Source organism: Sarcophilus harrisii, chromosome 4 (genome assembly GCF_902635505.1).
Source record: "Sarcophilus harrisii chromosome 4, mSarHar1.11, whole genome shotgun sequence".
In the NCBI taxonomy this organism is placed as follows: Eukaryota; Metazoa; Chordata; class Mammalia; order Dasyuromorphia; family Dasyuridae; genus Sarcophilus; species Sarcophilus harrisii.
Genome location: NC_045429.1, coordinates 17,471,632 through 17,487,875, shown reverse-complemented (window position 1 = coordinate 17,487,875; position 16,244 = coordinate 17,471,632). Strand labels below are relative to the sequence as shown.

Genomic DNA, 16,244 nt, shown 5'->3' with positions numbered 1-16,244 from the left:
ATCATTTTAAGGACAGTTCCTTTATTCCTATGCTTTCTAGTATTTAAAGATGAATGGTTGCTACATTTTTTTGTCAAAAGCTTTTTATGCATCCCTTGAGGTAATTGTATGTTTTTGTTGGTTTTATTATCACTGTGGTTAAGTATATTTGTAGTTTTCCTAATATTGAACCAGTACTGCATTCTTGGTATAAATCCTTTTTGTTCATGGCCTTTGCTGGACTGCAATCCCAGTGTAACAGATACATCCTTCTGGACATCTAGGCTGTCTTGGGCTGGAAAATTGTATCACCCTATCTTTTTGATGTATCCTTCTGCCAAATTTGTTTTTAGGATTTCTTTTACAGTTATTTTAGGAAAACTCAGGCAAGTCCTTGCCTTTATTCAGCCGTCTTGTCTCTACCTCCAAAGCATAAACTTTCAGGTTGTAAGCCTTTCAAAATTTTTTTTCCCTTGGAAAAATCACCATGGAGTTTTCAATCAAGAAAATGGGAGTGGCTGCTCTTCTCCCAGGCTTATCTCTGGTACAAATCATCTTGAACTGGGTCTCCTCAGCCTTGTACATTCTTCCTGGTGGTCCTGGTTCTTTGCTATTTTGGCTTCTCCATGTCCTGATGCATTTGAGCAGAACTATGTTAAACTTTCTAATTCCCTGTCTTGGGGGGCAGTTTTTGTGTTGTTGTTGTTGTGAGGTGATTGGAGTTAAATGACTTACCAAAGATCACACAGCTTGTAAATGTTAAATGTCTAAGGCTGAATTTGAACTCAGGTCCTCCTGATTTTGGGGCTATGACTACACTATTTAGCTTCCCCTGGGATAATTTTCTATACCCTTCCACCTGACATTTGGGAGACTACAGGTCTTAGCTGCTTTCAGGGAACCCACTGCTTCCCCCACAGGACACTGAGGGCTTTTAATCTTTTGCATTTCTATTCCTGTCCTTCAATAAATCCTCCACTGGGAATATATACAACATGCTGAAGACCTTTCTTCATGCAAAATATTCCTTGAATATGAAAGCAGAAGAGGAAAAATTCATTTAAAAAATTGCCTCAATTGTATATATGTGTGTGTTTACACACAAATAAATGCATATATACATATACATATATGTGTGTGCGTGCATTTATACAGAAAATATAGTATACAGATATATTTTTCTATTTGTATCTATCTGTGAGTGTGTGTGTGTGTGTGTGTATGGCCTCTACCAAAGAAACTTATGATAAAAATTGTTTCCCAGTTTCCTGGTTTCCTTTTCATTTTGATTGCATTAGTTTTGTTTGTGAAAATTTTTTAAAAATTTGATGTAAACAAAATTACCCATTTTGCTTCCCATGTTCTTTTTTTCTCTTGTTTAGTCATAAACTCTTCCCTTCTTTATAGATCTGAGAGATAAACTTTACTATCTTACCTCAATTTGCTTATGATAATACCGTTTATATATAAATGATGTGCCCCTATTGAATTTTTGTGGCATATAGTGTGAGACCTTTGGTCTATGCTGAGTTTTTGCTGAACTGTTCTCTAGTTTTTCTAGCACTTTTGGTCAAATAATGACTTCTTGCCCCCAAAGCTTGGATTTTTGGGTTTGTCAAACAATATATTACTGTCATCATTTATTACTGTGCATTGTATACACAATTATCTGTTTCACTAATCCACCTCTTCATTTCTTAGCCAGTATAAGATTGCTACCATGATTACTACTTTTTAATATAGTTTAAAATTTAGTAATATTAGATTGGCTTCCTTTACATTTTTCATTGATTTCCTTGATATTCTTGACTTTTTATTCTTACAGATGAATTGTTATTTTTTTTTAGAGCTCTGTAAAACAATCCTTTGATAGTTTGGTAGCTATGGCGCTCGATAATTAAATTGATTTTGGCAGAATTGTCATTTTTATTATACTGGAAGTCTATAATATTTCTCCATTGTTTAGATCTGTTTTTATTTAAATGAAAAGTGTTTTATGTTTATTTGCATATAGTTCTTGGGTTTCTCTTTATAAGTAAAATTCCAAATATTTTATCTTGTATACAGTTTTTTTTTTTAAATAAATTTCTTTTTCTAGCTCTTCCTGCTAGGTTTGGTTGGGAATATAGAGAAATGCCTGATGGTTGATGTGGGTTGATTTTATATCCTGCAACTTTGTTAAAATCATTAAACATTTCAAGTAGTTTTTAAGTTGATTCTCAAGGATTTGCTACATACATCATTATATTATCTGCAAAGAGTGATAGTTTTTTGTTTTTTTGCCCATTTTTATTCTTTCAATTTCTTTCTTCTTGTCTTATTGGTATAGTTGGAATTTCTAATATAATATTGAATAATAGTGGTGATAATAAAAACCTTCTTTCATCTTTGATCTTATTAAGAAAGCCACTTGCTCTTGCTTTTAAATAGCTACTATTTATTATTTTAGGAAAAATCCATTCATTCTTATGCTTTTTAGTGGTTTTAAAAAGGATGGGTCTTATATTTTATCAGAAAATTTTTCTGCTTCTATGGAGATAATCATAGGATATTTTTGGTCATTTTTGTTGTTAGTATGGTCAACTATACTTATTCTCCTAATATTGAACAAACTGGATGTAGTTTATGATCTTTATTATATATACTATATTCTTTTTGCTAGTGTTTTATTTAAATTATTTGCATGAATATTCATTAGGGAAATGTATTCATAGTATTCTCTTTTCTGTTTTGCTCTCCTTGTTTCACAAAAAATCATTTTTGTGTTATAAAAGGAACTTTTGTAGGATTCCTCCCTATTTATTTTGAAACAGTTTATATAATATTGAGATTAATTGTTTTTGAAATGCTTCATAGAATTCAATTCTGAATCCATCTGGTCCTGAAGATTTTTTTCCCCTTAGGGAGCCCATTTGTGATTTGTTTATTTTATTCTAAGACAGAATTATTTAAGTATTTTGTTACCCTTTCTATTAATTTAGAAAGCTCGTATTTTTGTAAAGATTCATCCATTTCACTTATATCAGTTTTAGTGAAATATAGTTAGACAAAATAACTCCTAATAATTGCTTTAATTTCATTTTCATTGGTGGTGCATTTATTTTTTTTTAATGATAATTTGTTTTTTTTTAATCAAATTATCTGATGTATTATCTGTTTTTGAAACAAAATCAGCTCCTAGTTTTATTTATTAGTTCAATGGTCTTTTATTTTCAATTTTATTACACTCTCCTTTGATTTCCAAGTTTTCCACTTGGTATTTTAATTTGTTCTTTTATTGATTTTTCTTTTTTCTTTTTTTAAGTTGCATGTCCTTTCTCTCTTTCATTAATGTATATGTTTAGAGATAAAAAAATTTCCTCAAAATACTCCTTTCATTGCATCCTTCAAATTTTGATATATTGTCTCATTGTTGTCATTCTTTTTATTAGAACTATTGTTTAGGTATTTTTCCCCTTTTTTGTTAATCTGGGTAGTTTATATTTTTTGTGTGCACTCAATGATTTTCTTTAGACTGTCAATTTTATATGGTTGGAAGAAATAACTCCTAAGAATTGCTGTATTTTCTTCTTCATTTGTTGTGAATATATCTTTTTTATTAATGATACTGGTAATTCAGCTTTCTTCTTTCATTTTTTAATCAAGTTAGCAATGGCATAATTATCATTCCCCCCCCCCCCCCCGCCCAAAAAAAAAAAGTTCCTAATTTATTTGGTAGTTCATTTTTTTTTTACTTTAATTTCTCTTTTGATTTTCTCAATTACTGTTTTAGTGTTTAATTGAGGGTATATAATTAATTGGATTTCCAGGGTTTTAAAAATTCATATTCTTAATTTGTTAATCTGCTCTTTCCTTTATTGATTTCAGAGTTTAGAGCTACATATTTCCCAAATTACTGCTTCGGTTATATCCCACAATTTTGGTATGTTGTTATTGTCATTAATGAAATTACTGATTGTTTCTATAGTGTTCTTTGACCCAGCCATTCTTTAGGAATTAGTTATTTAGCTTCCAATTAATGTTTAATCTTTGCTTGAAAGGCATTTTATTAGATGTCATTATTGTTGCCTTTAAATATTTAAATATTAAAAAGCAGTTTTTCATATTTCAAGTTTTTGCATTTCTTTGTGTCCTAATAATGGCCCCTTTGTGTGTGTGTGTATGCTATTCATAGCTGAGAAATAGCCATATTCCTTTCCATTCTGATTCTATATTCTTCAGAAGTCTACTATTTCTAATTTTTCTAAAATTCTATTCAATTCCTTAACTGAATAAACTTCTACTCCAAGACTCCTTCCTACCCTGGATCAGTGTCACCAATGTGTGATGGATGATTAGGCTTCTAGAATACCCTTTTGCTGAATTCTGTGCTTCTTTATATCAGAATGGTCATGTATTAGGACACAGAGAAATGCAGAAACCCGAAAGGTTGTTGACTTGATTTGGTTCCAACCTTAAAAAGATCTTAGATTTACTCAAATATAGGACAAATTTTCTTAATGTGATCAAGAATCTGATTGCAAAGATATTGGCTACTGGGAAGCCAAAGGACTACTGGTACCTTGTTTTTCTGTAATACGCAAAGAGGGAAAATCAAGTTTCTTTATTTTGTAACACAGATACTTCGAGTTTTTCTATCAGCATTTTAAATTTATGAAAAACAAACAAACAAACTGAGTTCATCCAAATTAAATAACTTGCTCAGACTTCAAGAAGTTGAAATATCAGAATTTAGACTAAAAACTTAGTTTTTGTTTGGGGGATGATAAGAGGAGGAAGATAGGAAAATCCATGACCAGAAAGGTGAGAACCCTGGAATTCATGTCCTGAAACCATGCATTCAAGAAGCATATGTGAAAACAAGAAGGGAATTGGTTTGAGAATCAGAGAATTGGGTTGAATTCCTCAGCCTTAGCACCTTCCTTCTATGCAAACTATGGGAAGTCGTTGACCTCTTTTATGACTTAGTTTCCTTAGCATTACAGTGAAGATGTGCCATTAGACAACCTCAAAGGACCTATTCAGAACATAGATCTGTCATCTAATGAATTCAAAACTGACTTTGAAGAGTGGATTTTGTCATGGGCCAAACAGGTGTCTTCAAATATTTAATCTCTGTGAACTGAACCTGAGGCATTGCATTCTTTGCATGATGAGGAATTTTCAACTGAGAGATCAAGAAAGACAAAACAAAAACTCTGGAATCGAGTGCTTCCAATGAAAAAGCAACACAAAGAAATTTGAAGAAAAAGAACTATATAATTGATTCAAATCATCATCCAGAGTACTTATGATAACACCATTTTAAAAAGATGCTTTCCAATGAATATTCAGAACTTCTGAAATACAAATGACACATTTAACCCTTTCTTCCAGGTGTTGATTTCCTGCCCTTAAATATCCACTCTTAAGAGTTAAGATTTTCCTCCATTTGTCTTCAGTGAGGGCTTCCTCTAGAGTAACTTTTGTGATAAACTTGGAGGTCTTTCCTCTTCTGCAAAACCTTCCTCGTGTTCATGATTGCCCAGTGATTTCTAACGTGTATAAACACAGATGAGATTTCTTCCATCATCTATTAAAAATATGATTGATGGTTGGATCTGCCACATTCATCAAATATACAAGGATTCTTTCTTCCCCCAGCAGAATCTGATAAATGTTCAGGACTGTTCTTAGAATGAAGACTTTGCCACAGTACCTTCCTCAACAGTGATTCACCAGTATGAATCATCTGATAATTAGTGAGATGAGCTTTCAGGTCAAACCCTGACACTAATCCCATTGCTAGACTTTTCCCTTCAGTGGTGGATTTTATGATGCAAAGTAAAACTTGTTTGACATTTTAAATCTTTATTACATTTATGATATTCATATAATTTCTCCCCTGGACGCACCCTTTGAAGCCCAATCTTGGGTTTCATGAATTCTCTTCCAACTGATCACCATAATAGGGTTGCGTATTTGTGTGTATGTCTGGTGCTCAGACAGACTTGATTGATTTCTAAATTATTTGTCATACTAAATCACATTTATAGTTCTTCTTCTCTGTTCGCTTTTTAATGCCTATTTAAAATTGTTTCAGGTTTATATTCCAATCTACCTTGAGCACATTTGTCTTCTTTTGTGTACAACCTCTAATGGGTGGTGAGAAAATCACTTCTATAAAATGCTTTCTCACAATGATGACACCCTAAGAGTTTCTCTCCTTTGAATATTTTTTGATGAGTATACACTGTTTTAGAAATTTATATTCTTTTCCACACTGATCACATTTGTAGGATATCTTCTCTCTGTGGCTCCTCCAGAGACAATCACTCCTCTCAAACACTTTTCACAGATTCATTACACGCAAAGAGTTTATTCTTTGAATTTTTTGATGAATATACAAATGTGATTATACAATTATCAATTGTAACGTACCTTCCCTATATGTATCCTTTGATGTCTAGTGAAAGAATCATCCAGGGCAACATTTTCCACCCTGATTACCAATGATCACATTTGTAGGGTTTTTTGGTGTCCTTTTTAAAGATGCTTCAGTCTCAATGTCCTGAGTGAGATCCAGACATTGCAGCAAAGGACTGTCAATTGTTGTAAATTATATAATCCTTCATAAAGAATTATTAAGTATTTCTCACTCTAGACCCTGAACCAATAGAGAGAAAATTCACTGGTCATCAAGAAATTAATATCCTTTTCAGAAATTTCAATAAACCTAATTTGCTGACCCATTTAATAAATAATTTCTCAGATAAGAAATGGTTTCTTTGTATTGGGTGATGTGTTCTATTGCTGAGAATGGAAGAATAGAAAAATTAGGTCTTCTTTGTTCAAAAAAGGAAGTATGCATTGAGTATTACAATTGACACAAAAATACATTGACTATTTTCCATGTAACCTTTACTTATTGTATATTCAGGTATCTGTGATTTCAGTGGAAAGAGAAAATTCATGTTATAGAAATTCACTCCACTGATGCAGAGCTGCAGTATCTACTTAATTTACAAACTGAAAGAATTACCTGGATCCCTTCCCTGTAGATCAAATCACTAAGTGTCAGAGGCAAGCATTGGTATCCAAACCATCAAGTTGGTTCTTCTCTCCACTAAATATAACACTGTATCTAATAACTTTCTTTGTAAATATTTTGGGAATGAGATCATCAGGGCTTCAACTGACCCCATGAGTATCTATTTACCTTCTCTATGTTTCATATTCTCTTGATAAACTGGTGGTATAGAGTGATTGGAAATATGCATTTGACTATACTAAATGAGAAAGTAGCAACCAATTAATTTATTGGAATTCTAAGACCAATAGTAATTTTGCCCAAGTTCTCCTCCACTTAATTTATCCAGCCATTCTTTCTTCTATCCCTTTCTTCTCTCCCCAGTTACACCTTTTTCTTGAGATATTAAAATAAAAACATATTTCTATTGCTCTAGAAAAGTGTGTGTGTGTGTGTGTGTGTGTGTGTGTGTGTGTGTGTGCACGCACGAGACAGAGAGACAGACACACAGAGAGAGAGAAAGTTAGTGATTTATTGTCCTATAGACTAACTCATTATCCCTGATATTTCCTAGCCTAAAACTTCTTTCTCTGAGCTCCTTAAACACAGTGACTACATTTGCATGTTCAACCATAGCACAGTGTCTGCCTAGAGAAGATTTAATATATTCACTCATTATATTTACAATTTCATTCCTGAGGGAATTCCTGGAATGGAAGTCCCAACTATAGAATGAGACTTTGTAATTTTAAGTCCTTTATATAAATTTTTAGTTTTCTGCAATTTTCATTACTTGGAGAACTCAAGTTTTCCCCTCCCTTCACTATACTACATTGCCTATTAAATAAAAAAGAATATGCAGGTGAATGTTTATCTAAAATATAGCTGGATCAGTATAAATGAAATCACAGACTATACATACAGAGGAAGATAATACATCCATCATGAACTAAAGACTCAACCTTTTCTTGAACATTAACTGTATTATGAGACCTGCTGTCTTTTAACAATCCTTTCTACTTCATGCTGGTAAGATATACTAGGGTATCCTTCAATTTTTCATCAAAATCTTTTCTCTCTCACATTCCTTTGGGAGAGAGTTGCTTGAATTGCCCCAATACATCAAGCAGGGACAGATTAGGGCAAGGGTACTTTACCTAGGGCTGTACAGTTGTTTGATTAATATTGTAATAATTGTGTTTTTATTGAATTCGCTTCCTTTATAATCCTGTTCATTTTATTTTATAAATTTAAAATCTCTATTTTGAACAGAGGTCCATAGATTTTACCATAGTGCCCAAAGGAGTCTATGACATAAAAGGAACAATTAAGAAACTCTAGACTAAAGGTTAAATTGACAAGGGAGAATGAGAAGAAGCAAATAAGCCCACATCCCCATCATCCCTTCCCTGGAATCAGAATTTGATATAGTATATTTTCTATATCGTAAAAAAAAAGTTACACTGACAGCCCGAAGAAGCTTAAAGAGACAGAGAGAGAAAGGTCTGAAAACATTAAGATAAAATCTAGTGAGGAATGCATATGTCAGAAAGCATTCTAGGCACCAGGAATGTATAGAAGGCTAAGGCAGAAAAAAAAGACAGAAAAAGATCTCAGAGGAGCTGTATACCAGCACTGGGAACAGCAATAATCACCATCTGGCAGTTATCATGCACATCCCAGTGCTAAGTCACAGATCCAGGTTGGAGAGAAACATTTGAGGCCATGAGCCCTAGCTGGGTACTGAGAAAGGAATAAAGAGAAAAGGATCTAGATGGACAAAAATAGAACTATGTAGCGGCTCTTTTTTGTGGTGACAAAGAAATAGAAATTGAAGGGACGCCCATCAATTGAAAGTGAAACGATTGGATTCATTGTGGCATATGAATGTGATGGCAAACTTTTGATTATAAGATATGATGAGGAAAATGGTTTCAGAAAAACATGGGAAGAGTGAAAAGTAAGCAGAACCAGATCATTGCACACAGCTATGAAAATCTTGTAAGGATGGTGTGTGTGTGTGTGTGTGTATGTGTATGTGTATGTGTGTGTGTGTGTGTGTGTGTACATACATAAGCATATATGTGTATATGGTTAAAGACATAGGTAAATGTCTATTATGTCTAATATAACATTATATTATATGATAATTTTATATATAATATATAAAAATGATTATATATAATTATAATAAATATTTATAATTTATAAATATAAACAACTCATAATATATAATTATAAATAATTCAGAAAATGTTTAATTATATATAATATATTATAATATTATATAACATAATATTATAATATAATATGTCTAACATGCACATTTACATTTATATGTATATAGACATATATTTATAGATAACAAATATTCCAGATGTACAATGAAATACATCCTGTATTGAAACAAAGAGGATCTGGCAACTTATTTTTTCATGCTTTAAAGTTTATAAGAAATCTTTTTTTCCTTTTGTAAAATAAATACTAACAGGTTGGTTATCTTTATTTTAAATATGAAGAAATTGAGACTTAAAAATAAAGCAGAAAGAAAATGGTTGCTTTGCCACTTCTTTGGGAACAGTAAGAGGAAGATGCCCACAAACAGTGGAATGAAGCAGTTGATAACTGAAGTGTATAAGAGTCTGCATTGTGTCTCCCACATTTGTAGGGTTTCTTTCTTATATTCATGCTTTAAATCTTAGAAAGCTTTGATTGGCTCCTGAATTCTCAACTATAAAGATTACTTGTAGCCATTCAAATACTCAGACAGAATATCTGAAAATTTTCATATTGTGTGTGTATACATACATACATATATACATTTGTATGTACACAGTTTTTTTTCCCTCTTTTCTCCCTTTGATGCATATAGGAATTTGAAAGAAATACATTTTCTCTTCCACACGGATCATTATTGTTACATTTCTCCCTTGTGTGAATCCTATAATGAGCGATGAGTTGACCTTGTTGAAATAGATAAGGTTTCTCTCTTATAGGGATCCTATTATGCATAATAATTTTAACATTCTTAAAAAAAAATACCACACTGATATCATTTATATAGTTTGTCCTTGCCGTAGCCTTTGATGTTGAGATAAACTTGATGGACATTTATATTCTTTTTGTCCTCTCTATGTAGGTCTCCATCTCCACCTTTGCCTCTACTTCAAGCCTAATGCTCAATTCATGCCTCCAACTCTAATCCCAACTCTAAATGTCCAATCCCTCTTATGCTGACATAAATTGATAGATTAATAAATTAATGTGTATACTAAACAGTATACATATTTATTATATTTCTTCTCCATGTGCAATTTTTTATGGCAAGTAAAATTGAATTGATCACTTAATTCTTTTCCACATTTAAATCATCAGGTTTAAAATCATTTAATGCCTTTTTTTTTTTTTTTGGAAAGCAACTTTCCTCATAGATGTTACATATTACATAGATGAAATGCCTTTTAATATGGTTGCTAAGATTTCTTTGTTTAAAACACTTCTGCCACATTGATTGCATTTCTACAATTGATTTCTTCCATGTTTCCTTTCATGAAAGGAAAAATTTGAGGGAAATACATATTCTTTTTCATATTTTTTGACATTTCTCCTACCTTTTCCCTTTGTGTATCTCTTGATGATTCTGTAAATCTGATTGATCATAGAATTTTCTTTCACCTGCATCAAATTCCAGGATGTTCTTTAAGTTGTTATCTCAACTGAGCAAAGACAATTTCTTCATTCTTTGATGAACCATTTGTTCTGATTTGTGAAAGAGAAGTTTAGCACACTCCTTGTGATTAATTCTTTCCTATAAGTTCTCTGGAGAGCAATGAATTTTTCTTCTGAATGAAATCCTGTCCACACTGATAACATTTGTAGGGTTTCTTTTCTGTATCACTTCTCAAGATCAGTGTACCAAAGATGTTTCTTTTGTAATGTCCTGAATGGGATCCATATATCTGGCTAATGTCCAAATTTTTGATATTCAAAGTTATTGGGAACTTTGCCTAGACAAGTCTCCCTGTAGTTTTAATTGCTGGCAATGTAAAAGGTTCTTCCTCTCTGAACTTACTCTGAATCAAGAGCTAAAGATTAGTATCTTCTCCCTCAATTTTCTATTTTGCAAATATTTAAAGCTTCACTACTTTTTTCTACTATTGGATGTACCAAATCATATGATCCTTCATCAAGATTGACCAAGTAGTCTCACTCCAGGCCCCAAAAACAATACAGAGAGAATTTGCTGAGAAGGAGTCAAACATCCTTTTCAGACATTTCGACTTACCCGATTTACAGAATGGGTAGATGAGAATTTAATAAATCAATATTCAGTTAGACAAAAAAAATATAGTTGTTTGTATTGGGCAATGTGTTCTGAAGTTGAGAATGGAATGAGTGACAAAAAATAGCCATGGACTGAGTACAATGGCTAGTATGAAGAATATATTAAATATTTTTACATATAATCATTATCTAAATTATTCTATCTCTTTACCTGTGATTTCATTAGAACATGGATATTCTTGGTAGAGAAATTCACCCCAGTAATGCAGATCCGCAACTTGTGTAATTTATACACTGAAAAAAATTACCTGGGATTCTTGTTGGAAGATTGAGAAGTCGCTTGGTATTACAGTTTGGAACTTGATTAATCCCCAAATTGGTTCTTCTCTCCATTATATATGAAATTACTTCTAATGACTTTCTTTGTAGATATTTGGGGAACTACATTATCAGAGTAATAACTATTCCCTTAGACTTCCACTTATTTATTTTGCTACCTCATCCTTCCTTGATGACTTCATGAGTGGGCAAGTAGGCAGGCTGGGGGACAATATGAACCTGGGAGTATGTCAAAAGGTTAAGTAATGACCAGGATATTATGGTGATTGTGAAATTCCAAGTCTCCTGGCAATTTACTCTAAATTATTTTCCTTTATCTAACTTGTCCATCCAATTATTTTGCTTCCAATTCTCCTCATCCCGCTTCTACCTCTTGGTTTTGATACAAGAATAAAAATATTCTTCCATTACAGCTGCAAAAGGGGCAGAAGAAAATAAGATTTAATTGCTTTGTGTTTTCACTCATCATCCCGCACTTCCTTGTTCAAAATTTCTTTCCCCGATTGGCTCTGTTTTGGTGTGCTCATCCCTGAGCACAGCAATTGGCCCAGAGTAAGAACTTAATAGGGATTCTTTCCTTCATGTCTTGAGCTAAAATTTCAACACTGAGGGAAATTTCTGGTATGGAAGCCCTTCCACTAAGGGAGATTTTAATGTTCTTTTTGCATTTATCTTACTTTGAGATTCCAACTTTGTCATCCCAGTAGCTTACATTGCCCTTGAAATTAAAAAAAAAAAAATAATAATACTTATGGATGTTTGTCTCAGATATGGCTATTATTATTTTAAGTCAAATCATTTAGTAAGAAAGAATCACAAAAAATCAAATCTTTCTATTATGACCACAGAGTCAAAGACTGACCCTTATCTTAAACTGGTATCCTTGTATGTCCTGCTATCTTTTCCAGATAATTTTTACTTCCACTAGGAAGATATTGGAACAATAGACCAGTGGTACTATACTACCAGCCCTGGTGTTCCCAGTCCATCCTGCCTTCTGCTCCAACCCTCCTAGTCTCCATGGCTGACCTCAACTCCCTAGAGTTGATGAAAAAGGAAAGCCCTAGCAGCAGCAGGTGAATGAGGCAGAGGATCACTCCAGAGCCTGCAGTAGGAGTTGCATGGCAAGTGAGAGCAGGGTAAAGAAGCCAAGGAAGATGTGGAGGCTCTGAATCGATGGATCTATAGAAACTGAAGGATACAGAAAAGGCAACTGATGAGAGTGAAAGAGAAATGAAGATGATTGAGAATCAGGCAATGAAGGATGAAGAACAAAGGGAAATTCAGAAGGAAGCCAAGTTTATTGCAGAGGAGGATGATCACAAATATGAGGAAATAGTCCCTTAAGTTTAGTTATCCTGGAGGGTGAGCTGGAGTGAACAGAAGAGCATGGTGGGAGGTATCACAGTTTCAGTGTGATGATCTGGAAGAAAGGCTGAAGAAGGCCACCAACAAGCTGAAATTCTTGGTGGTTACATCTGAGAAATATTCTGAAAAACAAATCAAACTTCTGCCTGACAAACTTCCAACCTGAGATACAAGTTGAATCTGTGGAAAGAACTGTTGCAAAACTGGAAAAAGAAGAAAAACTTGCCCAGGCCAAAGAAGAGAACATGGGCTTACGTGAGACACTGGATCAGACATTAAATGAATTTAACTGTATGTGAATGAAGAAAGAAGAATTGTGTTTGCCAGCAACTCAAGAATTTCCCTCTCTTTGTGAGAAATTTATTTTATTATTGCATTTTTTTCCCTTGGAAATGTCAATCATTATGAATCTATCCAATGTTTGTTATCAGAGAAACTTAGGGCACCAGTTAAAACTAGTTCCTCTTTTCAAAGAGCACCCTAGAGATTCTAGTTGACTTTTTTTCCATCTTTGAATTGCATTTTTTTCCTTAGGCAGGTAGAGTTTTTGACTTAGATCAAAATCTCCAAGATTGAGGGCTTTCTGTTACATGTTAGGAAATGGCAGGGAACCCAACCAAGCTACTGATCATGTCTGGGTTGTTTTAAGAATGCAAGTATTCCATGTCATCCTTGAACCCTTTTACAGAAGGGCAGGGACCATCTTATAAAATGGGTGGAAATTCTCCATTCATAGTGAAAAGGCTGTTTTAGGAAGTAATAAACCACAAAGAATGGCCTTTTGTGGCCTTTCCTCCTACTCCATACTACAGGGCAAACATCCTCCTAGCAATCACTGAGAAAATACTTTTGAAAGATAATTAACAATATCTAGCTTTTTTTTTTTTTTCTGTGTGAAGGTTCTGTTTTGATATTGGTCCAAATATGGATAGCTTACATAAAAACCTAAATGTGGCCTATAATTGTTGTTACTCTCTCTGTATACCTAGAAGTTTTTTTAAACTTTAAAGAGAGATGATTTAAGCATTTAAATTTGGACCAATACATTAATTTACCAATTTCCCTCAATAGAAGTTGACTTCTGCAAAGCAACTGAAAGTCTCAACGTGAATAAGAAATTATATTGGTTCTGTTCTCTGATTCTCCATGGCTGAACATTAGTATCAAAGTCAGTGAGCAGTTCAGTGGAAACTAATATGGTGGCCAATTTCCCTAGTGATCATAATCTGGTAGTGCTTTCCATCAATGATTCCAGCCCCTTTACATGGCACTTCCTGCGTCCATGGCTAGAAATACAGGACTAAAGATGTTTCACTATAACTAAAGGAAGAATAAAATTGGATTGTCTTGATTTTATTTTAGACCCCACAATTTGGCAAATGGAAGATTCTGTTTCTTCTTTTTCAGAGGGATTTTAATTCCTATTTTTCTACCAATTTATAAAAAAACAAAAATCTCCTGATTTAACTAAATTCAGAGAATCAAATAAAGTTGCTATTTGTAAATGGTTTCCTTGGGTACAATTTAGTAGTAAAACATTCCTTATTCCTAAAGTATGGAACAGATATAAAAACTCAAGCTTATAATTGTGATTAAAAAATACTCTGCTTATAGCATATAATCCCTATACTGATTCCTATTCATTAAGCATCATGCTACCTACAAACACATTAGGAAATGTGAAACCGGTGGTTTTCATTTAGATCTTTACCAAATGTATCATATAAAATAGTATCCTTTTGTCAAATAATTTTTAAATACACTAAAATAAATAGAAATATATTGGAATATTTTTCAACTTTTCATCTAACCCATTTGGGCTTTGACATTTTTATGTCAGGGTTATTAGAAAATTAGGCAATTTAGGCAGTAATGGAATAGAGGAAAGCTCTTAGCCTGGGATCTGGGAACCTGTTTAACATTTTCAAGAACTTTGATGAAATGCTCAGAACCCTGGATGAGGAATTAGAGAACCTGGATTTTAATCTCACCTTTGCTGGCTATTAGCTTTGGAAATTTTAAAGAACTCTTATAATCCACACTTTTCCCATTTGTAAAGTAAAGTTACCTCAAAATAAAGAAGCAACCTCAAAGACTCCACCCCATTAGAAAATCTAGGATTCATGAACTTAGTAGATTTGGCTTTGAGAAAACATTTGTAAGCCATGAGAACTGTCTTTGATTTCTAAAAAGGGTATAACATCAAAGAGGTATGAGATTTCTTCTTCAGTTCTATCTTGCAGACAAACTAGGACAAAGGGATAGAAAATACAGAAAGGCAGATTTATCCTTTGAAATGTAGCAAATTGATGATTCTAAACAAATCGTTTGTCAAACTGATATCATGTACTGGATTTCTCCCTTGTGTTTTTAAATACTATCAGTTTTGAATGCCAACAGTAATTTTAATCCGACTGATCACATTTAAATGTTTTTTTCTGTATGTGACTTTGATGACCACCAGAGAAGTGATGCTTCTGAAAATTTCTTTGCCCACCAATGAGATTGTAAGGTTTCTTTCCCATGTATCTACCCAACACATGGCCTCCTGTCAAACATGTTTCTATTGTAGTTTCTGGATCATGTCTGGCTTGTTTTAAGAATACAAGTATTCCATGTTATCCTTGAACCCTTTTACAGAAGGGCAGGGATGATCTTATGAAATGGGTGGAGATTTTCCATTCATAGTGAAAAGGCTGTTTTAGGAAGTAATAAACCACAAAGAATGGCCTTTTGTGGCCTTTCCTCCTACTCCATACTACAGGGCAAACATCCTCCAAGCAATTACTGAGAAAATACTTTTGAGGCAACTACATTTTCAATTCTTGCTAAGGTACACTGCTGGTGTTCCTAACCATTAGGAAATTTCCTTAGATGAGTCACTGTATAGTTTTCACTGGTGGAAATATAAAGATTCCCACTTCCCAATCTTACCCTTAAGGCAGTATTAATATGCAATGGGGGAAAAAGAGAAAGTTACATATATATGTCTCTGTGTGTGTGTGTGTGTGTGTGTGTGTGTACACACACATATGAGATAACAGGTTGTATATAATAAACTTGCTGTTTTATATATATCTTTCCAGTTTTTACTATGGTATGGAAATGCTTGTTTAGTTTCTTAAGTTCAGAATAAAATAACTAAATTTAAAAAAAAGATTAATTGTTGACTAAAATATTAGTGATTGGGGATTCTAATTACTGATAATTTTCCATAATTTACTTTGTCTCCTATTTTCCTTTTCCAGTTCTGACACCTTCATCT

General features: G+C 33.2%; 1 protein-coding gene and 1 pseudogene across 2 annotated transcripts in view; both read left to right on the top strand.

Moving 5' to 3' along the window:
* FGGY (FGGY carbohydrate kinase domain containing) overlaps positions 1-16,244 on the top strand; it is a 499,331-nt gene that overhangs the window by 84,266 nt on the left and 398,821 nt on the right. The window lies entirely within an intron of this gene.
* Positions 9,837-16,077, top strand: LOC111720344 (annotated as a pseudogene).